General features: G+C 35.8%; 1 long non-coding RNA gene across 1 annotated transcript; it reads right to left on the reverse strand.

The window, feature by feature from the left end:
• Positions 1-6,683: 6,683 nt before the first annotated feature.
• On the reverse strand, positions 6,684-9,840 carry LOC135416229 (uncharacterized). Its single transcript, XR_010431493.1, has 2 exons — positions 9,681-9,840; positions 6,684-8,868 (listed from the first exon to the last, which is right to left on the reverse strand). It is a non-coding gene; the product is annotated as an uncharacterized LOC135416229 (long non-coding RNA).
• Positions 9,841-14,708: the final 4,868 nt, after the last annotated feature.

A 14,708-nucleotide genomic window follows, 5' to 3' on the forward strand; every position in this document is an offset into this window, starting at 1 on the left:
GTCCTCCATACACACTTACAAAACTTTTTACAATGATTACACAAACACCCATCACAATGCTGGGCTGATGAAACAGGGGGTGGATGTTTATGTGCTGCTGTTTCACCCCATATTGGCAGGGATAAGAAAATTACAAAGTGATAAGGAGAGATGCAAGCGGGAGGAGCAGACATGAGTGCTTGATTATTTGCTTAATTAAGCAATGCTGGCCACATCAAATTGTAATGAAGTGTGTGCATATCTATAGCATGTTTTTAGTCCCAGGCAACACATTGGCTACCTGACTCTGAATGGACAGTGAGGCAGATATTTTCAAAGGCAGAAATGTTGACTATCCAGGAGAGCTGGATGGTTTTAGTTTTTTGCCTTTGAAGACTGTATATAGTCAGTTAGGATCACAATCTCACCAAGTGATCCAGTCACTGACAAAAGTAATTGTACTTAGGTAAATGAGACAACAGGCAGGAGTAAGGCTTGCAGACCTAGACCTTGCACTAAGGCAGAACAAGTTATTCCCTCCTGTTTAAGTTCTTTAATAAGAATGCAAATTTTTTTCCATAACATGATGCAAACACTAGTTATTATTTTTCAAAACTAATGTTATTTTTTTCTATAACTTCTGTTGTTCTGTAATTCTTGGGGCTTATGTCTAATCCCATATGTAACATGTTTATTAGATGTAATATTTTATCACTCGGATTCAGTGTCTGACACTATAATTTTGTTCTTACTTCAATAAAAGTGTTTTCCCTCCTTCTCACTTTGTCAGAATCTAATGGTTTTCTTTATCACAATAGAAAGCTAGAAAGGTTCCTCCCTAAAAGACAAAAGTGGACTGTATGTGTCTGCACCTTAATTCAATTTGTATCATAAAATCCAGACCAAATAAAGCAACTTTATAATATTAGAAACTGCCAGAATTGAGCTGGGATTTTTTTGTTTGTTGCTTGTTTTTAATAAATGGGCATGTAGTCTCAGTAAATCTGTAGCCCACTGGCTTCATTACCTGTATCCTTGTGAACACAGAATGCAACAGTACCAAATGCTCATGCGATATCTGGTTTTCTTTGGGAATTCACTATCTGTGTGCTTTAATCAAGTGAAAATACATAGGAACCACTCCAACTTTCAGCTGACAAAAGCACAATATTAGTTTTTTGATGAGAACTCCTCTATGGATATAAATTCCACATGGATTTTCCCAGGCTTTGTAAATTTATTAAAAAATAATATATTCTATACACAATTAGATCATGAATGTTAAAAGAGTTAGTAAAATAATTTATTGGGAATGTGAATCCATCTAGGAAATACAAGCATTTTCATATAATTGTGACTATCATATAATAATATGTAAGATGCTGAAAGCATCTGAAACCTTGGTATCCAGACCCAGAAAAGATTCCCACTAGAAATGTATTTCTTGCATACCATCTTCTGGAAGAAAGGACTTCTTTGTCTCCTTTATCATATCTGCTTAGATTTTTGCTGAATGGGCAGTCAAACACCATTGTTGAATATAGAGATTGGAAAACGCTCATCTTCTTTCTTATTCATTTTCCACACCTTGTCAACATCTGCATAGCTCACCAGTGAAGCTGCTTTTCATGCAATCCACCCAAAGGTTACAACTTATAGGTTGGGGATGGGAATTCACTTTGAAATCACTGGTCAGCTCAGACTACATACGTTACTGAGGTGACAGGTGTAGCCTGCAATGATGAACCTACCATCAGTCAGAGAGAGGTCACATTGATATCAGTTGTCAAAATGTCTTTCTCCCATCTTAAAAAAAAAAAAAAAAAAAAAGGGAAATTTAGAAAAGTCTATTTTTTTTTTCTTCTTGTGGAAAACGGGAACAGAGTTGATGGTGTTCACTAGTGTCAAGTGGCTGAAGATTTAGGACCCCAGAGCTCAGGAGGTCTCCTTTAACTGTACTGGCTGTACTCTCTGCAACAACACAAATTGCTGCCTGAACTGAGCCCCTCATAAGATATTCCAGAAGCAACGATGACAGCCACATTAACGTGTACTGTACTGGAAACAAACATCTCCAACCCAGTGTCAGGAAAGCCAAAATAAGAGCATGGAATTCTCCTGTTTCATACCTATTTTTTCCGTAATAACCATCACTTTACAAAACCTGTAAAATAGGTCTAGTTTAAAAATGATCACATTAACAGACTAAAAGATTTATAGTTTTGAGAAAGAGGTGTCTGAATCTCACGTGAAAAAAAGAGTAAGTTGTAACATAAATAAAAAGAATGAGTATCTGAGTTTGCTAAAGGTTCACTTACAACTCCATAACTTTAACACTATCATGAACAGATCAGAAGACCAAATCTATGATCAGTACTCATATCTTATTATGCCATCTTTTTCTATGGTGTTAAAGAAATGCCAGAGCTGATCAGATAACAACAGAATATTAATATTGCAAAGATTAAAGAATCAAGATATCTGTAGTTTTCTCAAAGTGTTTGGTCTAGTTGCTGCAAAATCTTGTTTCAAGGTCCTCAGAGGTTAATAAGATCACTGATTTTCAGTCTTTCTGTGAGATTCCAGAAGACTGTTCTCATATTTTCCAACCTACTGAAGTGCTTGAATGTTCTGTGTGTTTGATCTGCACAGACAAATGCTGGCTTTTCTAAACAAGGTGGTTTGGATGACAATATTTTTGGTGTCAAAATGAAGTCTTTCTTCCACTGAAAAAAAAGCCACCTCAGAACAAAACAAAAAAATCATCCCTAGCATAAAGCAGTGTTAATACACATGAAATAAGTTGATTTTGCCAAGGCTAAATTTTTCTAGTGGAGCCTATACTTGAGATCACTCAAGTGCTCTCTTGAGTTATCTCATTGTATCAGTGTTTGCAGGACAGTGCCTTGAATTTGTTTCTGTCATACAAAGCTGATATATAAGAATACAGGATTTAATTGAAACTTTGAGGAGTGTTCAATAAATCCTGTATTTCTTTATCAGAAAAAAATCTTTTTATAAAAGAAGAATCAAAGACTACAAGGAACCTTTAATAGAGATTCTGGTATGAAATGCAACTACAGTCTGTAATAAGTGTGGCTGCAGTCTATAATGAATACATTTTCATTTTCATATGGGAAGTTTTATAGGGGGAAGGATTTGCTCCTTAAAAATATTTTTTTTTTTGCTTTGCATATTGGATTTTAGAAATCCATTCATACCATGGATTTGATGAAGACATAAGTTTATGCAAAGTCTTTAGCTGCAGAGGACTTTGACCTTACAGAGGATCAACTTTTCCAGAGTGCTATTACCAAATTAATACACTTGCTTAAATAAGGTAGTGCATATGAACACAAACTGTGGAGATATGCCTGAGGTTGTTAGCCTTTTCTGTATGTCCCCATCTCTCCTTCAACATAGCTGTCAACGAGCTGTCTTACTCGTCCCAGTACTTCAGCATAACAGGGATTGAACCTAAAGGTTCCATATAGCAAAGTCTGATACTTAGGTTCCTCCCACCTAACTTGAGGTACTAAAGTGAGTAGTATCTACATTAATAATGGAAACACTGTTTAAAAACAGGGCTATTTATGTCTTTGTACACATAGACCTTTTTTTTTTTTTTGAAGGGAGGGTTTTAGAAATTCTAGGTGTATGAAGCTGCCTTTTGGGGGGTTGGTGGCACTGTATTCATATACCATCCTCTTTTTACTTCTGTGAGGTTTGGTTTTTTGCCCTGCAATTATTTATCAGGATCATCATTATACAGAGACAAGGAATAATTTCTGATGCTTGTTCAGGAACACCAATACAAGTGTGTTTTATCCTTTTCACCCCTAAGAACTATGTTGCCTTAAAAGTTGCTTTTTACCTTCATATTGTGGGAAGTCCTAGTAGCCAAGTTACTTGGGGCTTTCTCTGCCAGGAATGAGTGGCTCAGAGTATGAGGCATTCACCCCTATAGGCTAGAGAAAGTAACAATAAATAGGTTGTCCACATCCCCATTTCAGTGGTCTTTTCATATGTCTTAGAGTTTTCCTTTACTGTGAGAAGGTGACTTCAGCACCCTTGTCATACACAAAGGTGATAGACAAGGACATAACTGTCAATACCAGTTACAGTGATGTACATCAAGGGCAACACCATTAGAGTCAAAGGGGTATAAAAGTATAAAACTGGGGATAACAAGCTCGTAGCTTGATCTCTGCAGGAATTAATCATGTTTTCAGGAAACCAATTCATCTGTCACGTGACACTAAAAATTACATTTAGAAAATATTAAATCTTACCTTTCCTTTGTTAATTTTTGAAGAAATGTAACTCAAGAGGCAAAGCTTTAAGCTCAGTGTCCAGTCCCATCTTGCAGATTTAGCCATGATTCCCTGTGAATAAAGTCCATCATATCCTTAGAATTTAGCTTTATTAAACTGACTCTCTCCCCCATCTCAGCATCCATTAAATTATTGTTCTTCTCCTCCTCAGTTCTCCCAAAGATACTATTCATTAAAATGTAGAGAATAAAATCTCTGTATGTGCATTTTTGCTTATTAGCTTTGTTCACTGCCTCATCATTTGCCAAAATCATATTTCTTGAACAAGGAGGGCAGAAACAATGTGAAATCAATCTTTTTTGCTTGGCCAGATAAACATAAGACACAATGAGAGAAAGAAAGGCACAGAGAGAGACAGATAGGGAGAAAGAAAATAAAGCAGGAAAACAGCAACACCATTCCAATGGTGATGGATAACTGAAGTGAACGTGTCAGGATGGTATTATGTAAATTACCAAAGCAGCTGAGCAGTGCACTGATGATTACAGAGGATGTGAACAATGTTGTGGTCCCCAGGTGCTACCATGCCTTGTTATTTTTTCTTCCCTCTAACTACCCTTGGGGTAGATTCTTCCTGACCCGAGTCCTTGAAAAAATCATCGAAGAAATACGTTCCTAAAAAAAAAGGTTAGAGGACATCTATGACATTTCTCTAAAGCAATAACTGCACCCTGTATGTTGCCAGTTTAACAATCTAAAAAGTGCTTTTTACCTGCACCTCTGAAGGGTTTGACCTATCAAACACCTTGATTACAGAATCGACTCAAGGTCAACATGATTTTAAATGGAAAAGGGAAACTGAAGGATGAGGGACATGCTTTCAACCTGCCTTTAGATATATTATAAAATTACTCTGTATTATTAGGAAAAACTTTTTTCCCTTTCATTAGATGACCTATGTATCTGTGTTTGAATTTGTATGTTAGTGTTTGTGTCTATGTTCAGTAGTTTTCATTTCTCCTTTTACCAAGTGTTGATTTAAATAACTGTTGAACAAGATTGCAAAGTGATAACTTGCTAATTACCCCTCATTTGAAATTATTCCTTCTTTGAGCTGAATGTGGGCCTAAAACCCAAAATTGCACAGTCCACTGACAAGCTCATAAATTATCAAGACAAACATCCAGACACTCTGCAAACTTTTCAGGATTGGATCTGAGAAAATAACAAACCTGAGGTTATGCAAAACCACTAGTCAACATGTCAAGGATTTCACCCAAATGCTTCTTTGCAAACAAGGAAAGTGTTAGAAATTAAACAAAGCCTAAGAAAAATATAGAAAATTATTTAGAAGGATTTTCAGGGTATTTAAAGTAAGTTATTTTGACCATGCTCCTAATTAATTTGCATTCTCCTTTCACAAGTAGATGAAATTATGTTATCTTATTAGTAACATGCTTAGAACATATTTCTACTTCATTGAGGTTGATCTATATTGATTACATGAAGGGCTAATTACAATAATAAAAGTTTTAAGAAGTTCAAGGAAACCAAAACTAGGTCCTCCTACAGGAGGAGGGGTCCCACACACGGACAAATGTTGCAGCAGGGTGGGATTCTTTGATTTGCAGATCAGACTAGGTGACAAAAATTGTTCCGTCTCCCCTTGAAGTTTGGGAGAGACAAGCAGCCCTGGTAGTTCTTTATTTCTGCAAAGCATCTATTAAATCACGTCCAATCTCATTTCTGAATTTACTGGACTCTGCAATACCAGCAATAAATAAAAATCATTAACATTTATGCCTTCAGTAAGAGTTTCTTGGAGTAAGTAATGCAATGTCTTGCAATGTGTGCACAGTAGCACGCTTTCCAGCTGTGCTATGGGCAGCCTCATGGGACTGACAGGGGAACTTGGTAACTGACACTTGTACAGGTATAAATTTGAAATTGCATTTAATTTGTTTATCATTATGTAATCGAGAACAAGAACCTTTAAGACAAATATATCAGTAAATAGGCATCCTGCTAAAAATATTTGCAATACAATAATTAATTTAGTGGGATTCATGTCTCTGGAGACTCTTACAAGGCCTTTTTGTGGTAGATTGTATTTGTTCTGTTTACGTGTGTAAGGGGGGCACTCAATGGGTTAGGGAACATGTGAGCTGGTAGAAGTCCAGAATTATTTACTTCTGGAGTGACAGTTTCCTTTCACGGGACAGGAACAGCATGATCAAATGTATAGTTCCTCTTGGGTTCAGTGACATTTGAAGCACTTTCCGAGATGGAAGTTATCAGTAAGGTCAGTATGACTTCTTTGGGATTCTTTCTTGACTACTTTCACTGGAGTCTCTGTAGCTGTCACTGAATACATTGTTTAGTTTAAATTCATTACAAGATCAAAATAAAGAAACCTGGGAGAAAACAAGCTACACTGACCACACAGAGAAACTTTATCATGCCAAACTTACCTCCAGTTTTCTAATTAATATACGGTGTTTTGGTATGCCGAGACATCTTAAAAATGCCATAATGTAGGAATAAGCTTTTAAAGGAAAAGTTGCTTATGAAACTTCTATCAGTTTGGATTTGGTTAGATTGCCAACCCTGTTGCCTGACTGGGTTCCTTCTACATTCCTGAACTCAATGGTGGATAGTAAAGTTATGATGTAACAGTTGCTTCTTTCTTGGTTCTATACTATATTTAATTCAGAAATTTTTTATATGACTTTAAAAATAACTCCTATAGAAAGGATATAGAAAGTCTCCTTCATGTGACTTTGTCATTGTCGTATTGTGTAAGATCTCCAAAAACCCTTAAGAGCACAAGTCTTGCTAATTGTTAATTGGGACATTCAATGGGACTTGAGCACCCACTTCACTTAATTGCTTTTGAGCAGCCAACACAGCTCCGAGAAGTGGCAGACATTTGTGACCAGATTTACTCCTATATCCTGGGTCCAATTTGTCGAGAGCAAAAGCATCACTTACAAAATGCCATTGACCCACAATTGTTCAGCTTTTCTGCTGACCCAGACTACCTATTGCAGGAGTTATTTTGTTCCACTTGGCTTTTTGTTACAGAAGTAAATAGATATAGAATTTTTATAATGTTCTATTTCCTTTGTTTTAAAGCATCTATTTTAATGTGATTTTTCACTCACAAAAAATAGTACTTCTGGCACTGTAGTGATAACTTGCATTTGGATTGTACCATTCATCTCAAGTGATCCCAAAGCACTTTACTAACTTAACAAGCTGAAACACACTATATTAGATACTACACATAGGGATCACTTCATCCACCACTAAAGCAACCACTTATGTGGTGAAATGAACCAACTGTTTAAGGGCTCAGTTCTGCAAGGTGTTGAGCTCTATTAGCCTGATACAATGCCGTTGAAGTCAATATAAAGACTCCTACAGATTTCATTGGGCTCTGAATTAGAATTTATTACAGTCTTCCAACAAAGCATTTAGGAACATGCTTAACTTAAGCACTTAAGCAGTTCCATTGACATTAATAGAGCCTGAAGTTGCTTAAAGTTGAGCTTGCAAGTTTTTGAAGTAGGACCAGGTGTCTCAGTGCTGTGCAATACAGATTGCACTGAGTACATTGACACAGCATAGAGAAGCAGTAAATGATCTGAAGAACACCCTAACTCATTAAATTCACATCTTTACCAAATGATCAAGACAACATGACAGAAGAATTCTTGGTCCGCTCCTTAAAACATTTATGCATTCGCTACATGCCACTGTGTTTATGTTACTACCTCTGTTTCATTACCAGCGCTTTGTTATTTAGAAATTGTAAAATTATGAATCTTTTTGTGTTTGCAGATCATAGATTCCTCTTAATCCAGTAATTCATTACTTTTCTTCCTGCACTGGTAGCTGGATTAATAAGCATCTCCTACATTAATTGATTAATTAAAAAATGGTAGAAAAGAATGGGCCTATACACTGGAGCAAAACATCTGGAAAGAACTATAGCAAAGCAACTGGAGGAATACAACTGCGGCTGCCCTGTTTAGCATTAAGCAGCTCCAAGGATGCTACTTCTCGCTCCCAAAGACAGTAAGGTTTTGTGATACTAGAAAAGATAGTAAGTCCAGGTCAGAGCTGGGACAGTAATAACCCTTCTTCATAACCTGACTGCACCCTTCCATGTTAACATACTGTGAACTGAGCACAAGTGACAAAACCAATCCATCACTGCACCGCCAACACAAAGAAGAATAGAGAGGTTAACAGAAATTGATGACATCCCTGCTCGAATTTTACACTGATTCGGCCAGCTTTACGATTGAAACAGACAAAGATTTATAGTCCAAGCTAGGACGCTGGCTCTCCTTGATTGCCTTGATTTTTTTTTTTATGCGCTTCTGCATATTTATTTCCAAGCTCATCACGGGCTTGTATCATTAGAATGCTGATTTGATTTTACATTCCAAGAGGAGTAGACATTATGCAGCCATTTGCATGATGTGAGAGAAATCACCATAACGGTTTGTGATATCGGAGACCAAAATGATCGGTAATGTTCACCTGCATAAGCAGGATTGTGTAATATTTTTTTTGAAATTCAGATTTTTTCCTTTTACTTCTCCCTCTGTAAAAAAAAATAAAAAAGAGAGAATTATTCCATATCCTGTGGATGAGAAATTGTGTTTTGTCATGCCTCCGAGGGCTACAGTGGTATTGAGCTTTTATGAATTCGTTTGATATCAGGGCTGAGCGTTACGAGTTCCAACACAAATTTTTTTCCCCATGACATTATTACTGAAAGCTTTTATCAGTTCATTGTGACAAAAAATTGATTATTATCCTTGACATTTGATGGATAGCTTTCATAAAAGTGCATTTTTTTTAGGGTCTTTTTTTGTGTGTGTGCGTGTAAGACTGTAAAGTTTTCTTAGGAAGGTTCTATTTTCTGGAGAGGTAAAAAAAAAAATCAAGTAACAACCACTTATTCCATGGAGTATTCTTGAATCACTGCTATCTGTGAAAACCTTGGAAGTGAAATGAAATCCTGCTTCCTTACAGCTTCTTCCACTTAAACACTAGGAAAATATACATTCACACAGCTTAGAGGTAAATTTGGATCAGTAATATAACTGTTCCATAGGCAGCTGAAAAAGGGATTTTGAAGTGGTTGAGACAGAAGCATTGATAGACACTCTATAGTTAAGGTTAATTTGGGCCTTTGTCTTTGCCAGATTCTAATACCTCTTTGGAGTTGTTATATTTAACCAAAATTCATCAGGTGCCTGACAGAAGAACAAAGCTGCCTTTAAATAGTTTAACTCTTGTTTATTGCATTCTAGCAACAAGAAGCAATAGGACTTGACTCATTCTGAACAACGCCAGAAGCTGAAGCTAATGGTGATTCAATTACAGTCTCTCACAAATGGGAATATTCACCTCTGTGTGTGCATTAGTGTTGATGGGAGCTCTGTGCTTGCCCTGGGAGGAGAATATACTTTAAGAGAATGTGGCAGAACAGTTTTCTTCTGGAGAAAATGGCTGCTTTCCCTGGTTGCCATTCTCAATGATGGATTCGTAGGAGTCTTCCCAGGGACCCTCGCTGAAACGAAAGGTGGGAGGATAGTGAATTTTAGAGAAATTTGTGAAGACAGAAAGTCAGCCAGAGGCCAGACCAGCCATTCACTAGAGAAAAGGGGCTTTAAAGAAGATAAGATTAGTTATAAGAACAGATTTTAACCTTTTGAAGCAAATGCTGTAAAGTGTCAGATCAATTAACAAAAAAAAAAAGTAAAAGAGTTTTCCAAAATGTGTGCCAGTTTCAGACGTTCAGTGGTTTTCAAGATCAGGGAAGTCAACAGTAAACCAAAAAAAAAAAAAAAAAAGAAGAAAATTTAGTCTTGCTGTTACTGTTGCACAGATGCTAAAGTGATTCCTGGTGATGGACTGGTGTAAGGACAATTGCAACATGAGTGTGACACAGAGAAAGAGGTTACAAGAAGCCTCGGTCCATCACATAACTCCCAGTATGTGCCCTGCACTGAGAGAAGTGATTCAATGGCAGCAGACTTATTAATTCATTTCACTTCGCTCCCGAAAAGTCTGTCCTGAGGGAAGGTTCTGGGCCAAGTTTACTGAATGGTGACCAAATATAAAAATCAGTAATGCTGAGGAAAGGAAGAATTCTCCAGTGCATACTTAACATCTGTTCTTAGAAAGAAGGATGATGTTAACAACAACAACAAAACAGATTTTCTTCCAGTAGTACTGAGAGGAAAGGAACAGCAAAGAAGTTTAAAAAAAAAATAAGTTAAATTTAACTATGATGAAATACTTCACACATGATAAGTTCAAAGGAATGTCAAACAGATGAATTAATCTGGAAGACTGAAAAAACTCTGGGGTTCTAGAAAAAAAACTGGTTTATGTGCCACTGTTTAAGAAGGAAAAATACTTGAGCGAACTGTTGTCTCATTAAATGGATATAGAGAGACTAAGTCAAGGTAATGGGGAATGAAATCAATGAAGAATTAAAATAATGGCAATATAAGCACTGTCAATCAACACAGCTCAATGAAAAAAATTATCAAATAAACTTGGTCTTTTTGATTATGTTTATGATTTCATTGGTAAAAAGTTTCTAAAAGGCATTTGATTTCATTAGGATTTAAAAATACCACAGATAGAGAATCTAATTGATAGTTTTTGGAAAAAATTTTAATGAAAAAATAATCCATTTGTTTTTTCCTATTGGCTTCCTTCTTATCTTATTCAAGTCATGACCTAAGCAGTGATGTGCAAAACGATATACAATCAGTCTTGTTAAGATTTACATACACAAAAACAATAGTGCAGTAAATTATGAGAAAGACAGATCTGACAAATGGCCTGGATATTACAATGATCTGGACTTACTTGAATAAGATTTATTTTAAATTTTCAAATGGCAATATTACATATCTAGGAATAAAGACTGAAAGTCACAGTTCCCTTCCGAAGGAGAAACTAATTTCGAAAAGGAGCATCATAAGGAGTTGGAAATTTCTGGGTTTCATATAATATGGAAAAGCATATGATCAGGAGGTTAAGGGAGCAAACGTTAGTCCTCAGATCTATGGCCAGAAAGAGTAAGTTGATGATTAACCAGTGGAATAATTTATTTAAGGATCTCATGGCTCCTCCAGCTTTTGGTGTTTTAAAAAATGAAAAACTTTGAAAAGATATGTTCTGTCTTACCAGCAGGCCTGATGCAAGAGATAGGGTCGTGCTGTTCCCTCCACTGATGAGTTTAAATTATCTCTGAATTGTCAGCTTCATCAAAATAAAATTAAAAATATGTAATTGCCTATGAGTTTCATGAAAAAAAGGATTGTGTAAACTGAAATGCCCAAATTAGACACTGAAAGCATAGAAAAGGTAGTATTAGAGTACCTAAATGCTAGATTCAGGCCAAATTACTCTAGCTAATTTTCTGCAGAATACCCTTTTAACCAAATTGATGGGCATAATGCACCCTCTGTTTTTATAATACCATTATGAACTTAATTTTTAAAGTCTGATTTTACTTTTATAAAATCAAAATTCATTTGGATTGTTCAATTGGTTAATTTCAACCCTCTTCTAATGCAACAAAAGATCAGGGTTTTATTTAATTTCTATCACGATGACTGCATTTGCAACGAAACTGATAAAACAAATCTCTGTTTTGGTTCTAGATAACATTTTATTTAAACTGCAAAATTGTTGCTGTTTGTATTCAAATGGATATCATAGAGCATAATATTAGGTTCTTGGCTGGATCTTCCTGTCAACAGTCCATTAGTTGTAATGACTCTACTAAGAAACTAATGTACTATCCATATTAGAAATTTGTGAAGGCTGGAATATCTGCTGCATAAAGGTTTTTCAGGAATTTCAAAATTTGTCTGCCAGCACAATTGATTTCACAGAACGAAAATGATAGTAGAGCGAAGGAGGGGTCATTCAGATATCTCGCTTCAGAAAATTAGAAGAATTTGTTTTGATTTCAATGCTTGAGTCTTTGTTCTATTAGATCAATTGTCATTCTGTTATGATTATAATTTGGCAAATTATTTCTAATTGAAAAGTCAGTTTCCATGAAGAAATCAAATGTCTAAAATAACCTGAAACCCAGCCATTTCAAAACTGTCAGAAATTTTCTTTATATTTGCAAGCAAAATCCTAGAAATATGAATCCTATTTCACAAAGCATTTCTGGTAGCGATATTTTCCAGTGAACTGTAAATCAGTCAACTTTTCTCTTACTGCCTCTAGTCTTAATTTCACAAATTTCTGTATTCTTCCTTATCAGTCATCAGTTTGTCTCCTTTTGCACACAAAGTACTAAGTTAAAAAAGTAGATTTTAGAATTAGACTTAAACATAGAACTGAACAGAATATTTTAATTATTTCCCAATTCAAGTGGTTTATTTAGTTAGACAAGGATTTGGGATAAATTAGCTACTACGTTGAATTAAAGAAAGTCATGTGTTGACAAAATGACATTACTTTACACTTAGTCTGATTTCTTTGCAGATCAAAAGCAGGCACAGGTAGGAAGATACCAACAGCCTGAAATATTTGTGGTACTTTCTGTGAGAGGAATAATGAATTTATTCTCATGAATAAAAGTAAATCAAGTTTAAACTGTGAAGGTGGAGAGTATCTGAAGGGAAAGAATAATAAACTAAAAATAAATTGTTCTCCGTTGTTGTGAGTGAATTACGCACATTACTCCAAACAGATTTTGTTGAGGTGATTTAGCCATAATCCACTTGTTTTGTGCTTGCATGCCTAAATTTTATGTATCATTTGTACAAAGATGAATAAAAGACTGATTCAGAGATATAAATATGCATATGCAAAGCCAAGTACAGTAAGATTGAATCATCTCCATATATTCTGTAACAGGAAAATAAAAAAGATGACATGGGGCATCAAATTACCTTATTTTACTAGCTTCTTCCTCAAATACATTTTTAAAAGTGCAAAACAATATAATTTGTTGTGGCGTGCTACTCCCTGTGATGCTATTAAGCTATCCAGGTGATGCTCTCTTGGGAATCCACTCAGAACAGAGGCCTAATTCAAGACTGGATCACAACATCTGCACCAGATAGAATTTGTCATCTTCTGTCTTCAAGCCCATTGGCTGTTGCTTAGCAACTGGTCAATCTCACAGAGTATTTGCCATGACAAATTAGTAGTGTTGTTACCATGACAACCAGCTTTGTTACTTAATTAAATTGATTTGAATCAGAATTGGCTTTCGGGAAACAAGTGTGTTGTGTGAAGTAGTAAACACGAGCTTGCAGCTAAACCATTCATGCTTTGATGTAGCAGTCCCTAAAATCAACACCATCAGGATGAAATCCACAATCAAGTCCTGAAATCACTGTGGACAGACTTGGTTAAGATTTTAATTTCCTCTTCCAGATTTTTAGAGCACTCTGGATATATTTAGCGATGGTCAAAAAAACCAAACCAAACCAAACCCAAAAAAACCCCAAACAAACAAAAAATCAATCACCAAAGCAAAAAAAAGAAAATCCCTACCTCTCAGGAAAAAGAACCAAAAATAAACCCAAACCCCAGGCTGCTCTAATTTCTTGATTAATGCTTTGCCAGTGTAAGTAAGGAAGTTACTGCTCTTTAGCAACTGATTGTGGAACAATGTTGCATTTGTCACTGGAAATTGCACAGCTTCTCGCAGAAGAAGAAGGAAAAGAAATCAGATTATGTGGGGTAAAGATCTAGGAATGGAATTTCTTGACATTCTTTCTATCTCTTCTCCAACGCCATCTTGGCTGCTACATTGGAAGTCTCAGTGTTCACCATAATATGTGACTCTGCCTGGCTTGAGGAAGTGAGGGAAATCCCTTCTTTTGATACTTAGGGCCCAGGCATCACAAAATTAAAATAAGGCAAGCTAGAAATTCAGATTTCACACTACTGACAAATTTCTTTTAACAGAAACACCTACACACTTTTTAATTATGTTTTCTACCCTTCTTATCCTCTTTGCAGACTGACAGAGGCACAAGATTAGCATATTTATATCATACATATATTTAATGAATGAAACCTACACGTTAAGTATGAGCACAGCTGTTGCAGACTTCAGATACACAATCTCACATTTTTTCAGTTTATCTCTATTTTATCACTGGTAATGTATGTGTGGCTGCTCTTGCTGTCCTTCTTGATCTGCAAATTTAACTGCACAATTCGAGCTGCATTTTTCTTATAAAATATTAAATTAACTGCTTGGAATGATTTGAAAATTTTCATTATGTGTGACTGATTTAAAGCTTGAATGTGCTGTTTTGCATGGACGTTCCAAAGCTTAAGCCTATGTAAACAATAAATGGGAAACATCAACCAAGTGGTGACTCACAGGGGAAACTGCAAAATGTTGACAAATTCTAAATTGCAAGGTGCTGTGTG

This window comes from Pseudopipra pipra, chromosome 6 (genome assembly GCF_036250125.1).
Source record: "Pseudopipra pipra isolate bDixPip1 chromosome 6, bDixPip1.hap1, whole genome shotgun sequence".
In the NCBI taxonomy this organism is placed as follows: Eukaryota; Metazoa; Chordata; class Aves; order Passeriformes; family Pipridae; genus Pseudopipra; species Pseudopipra pipra.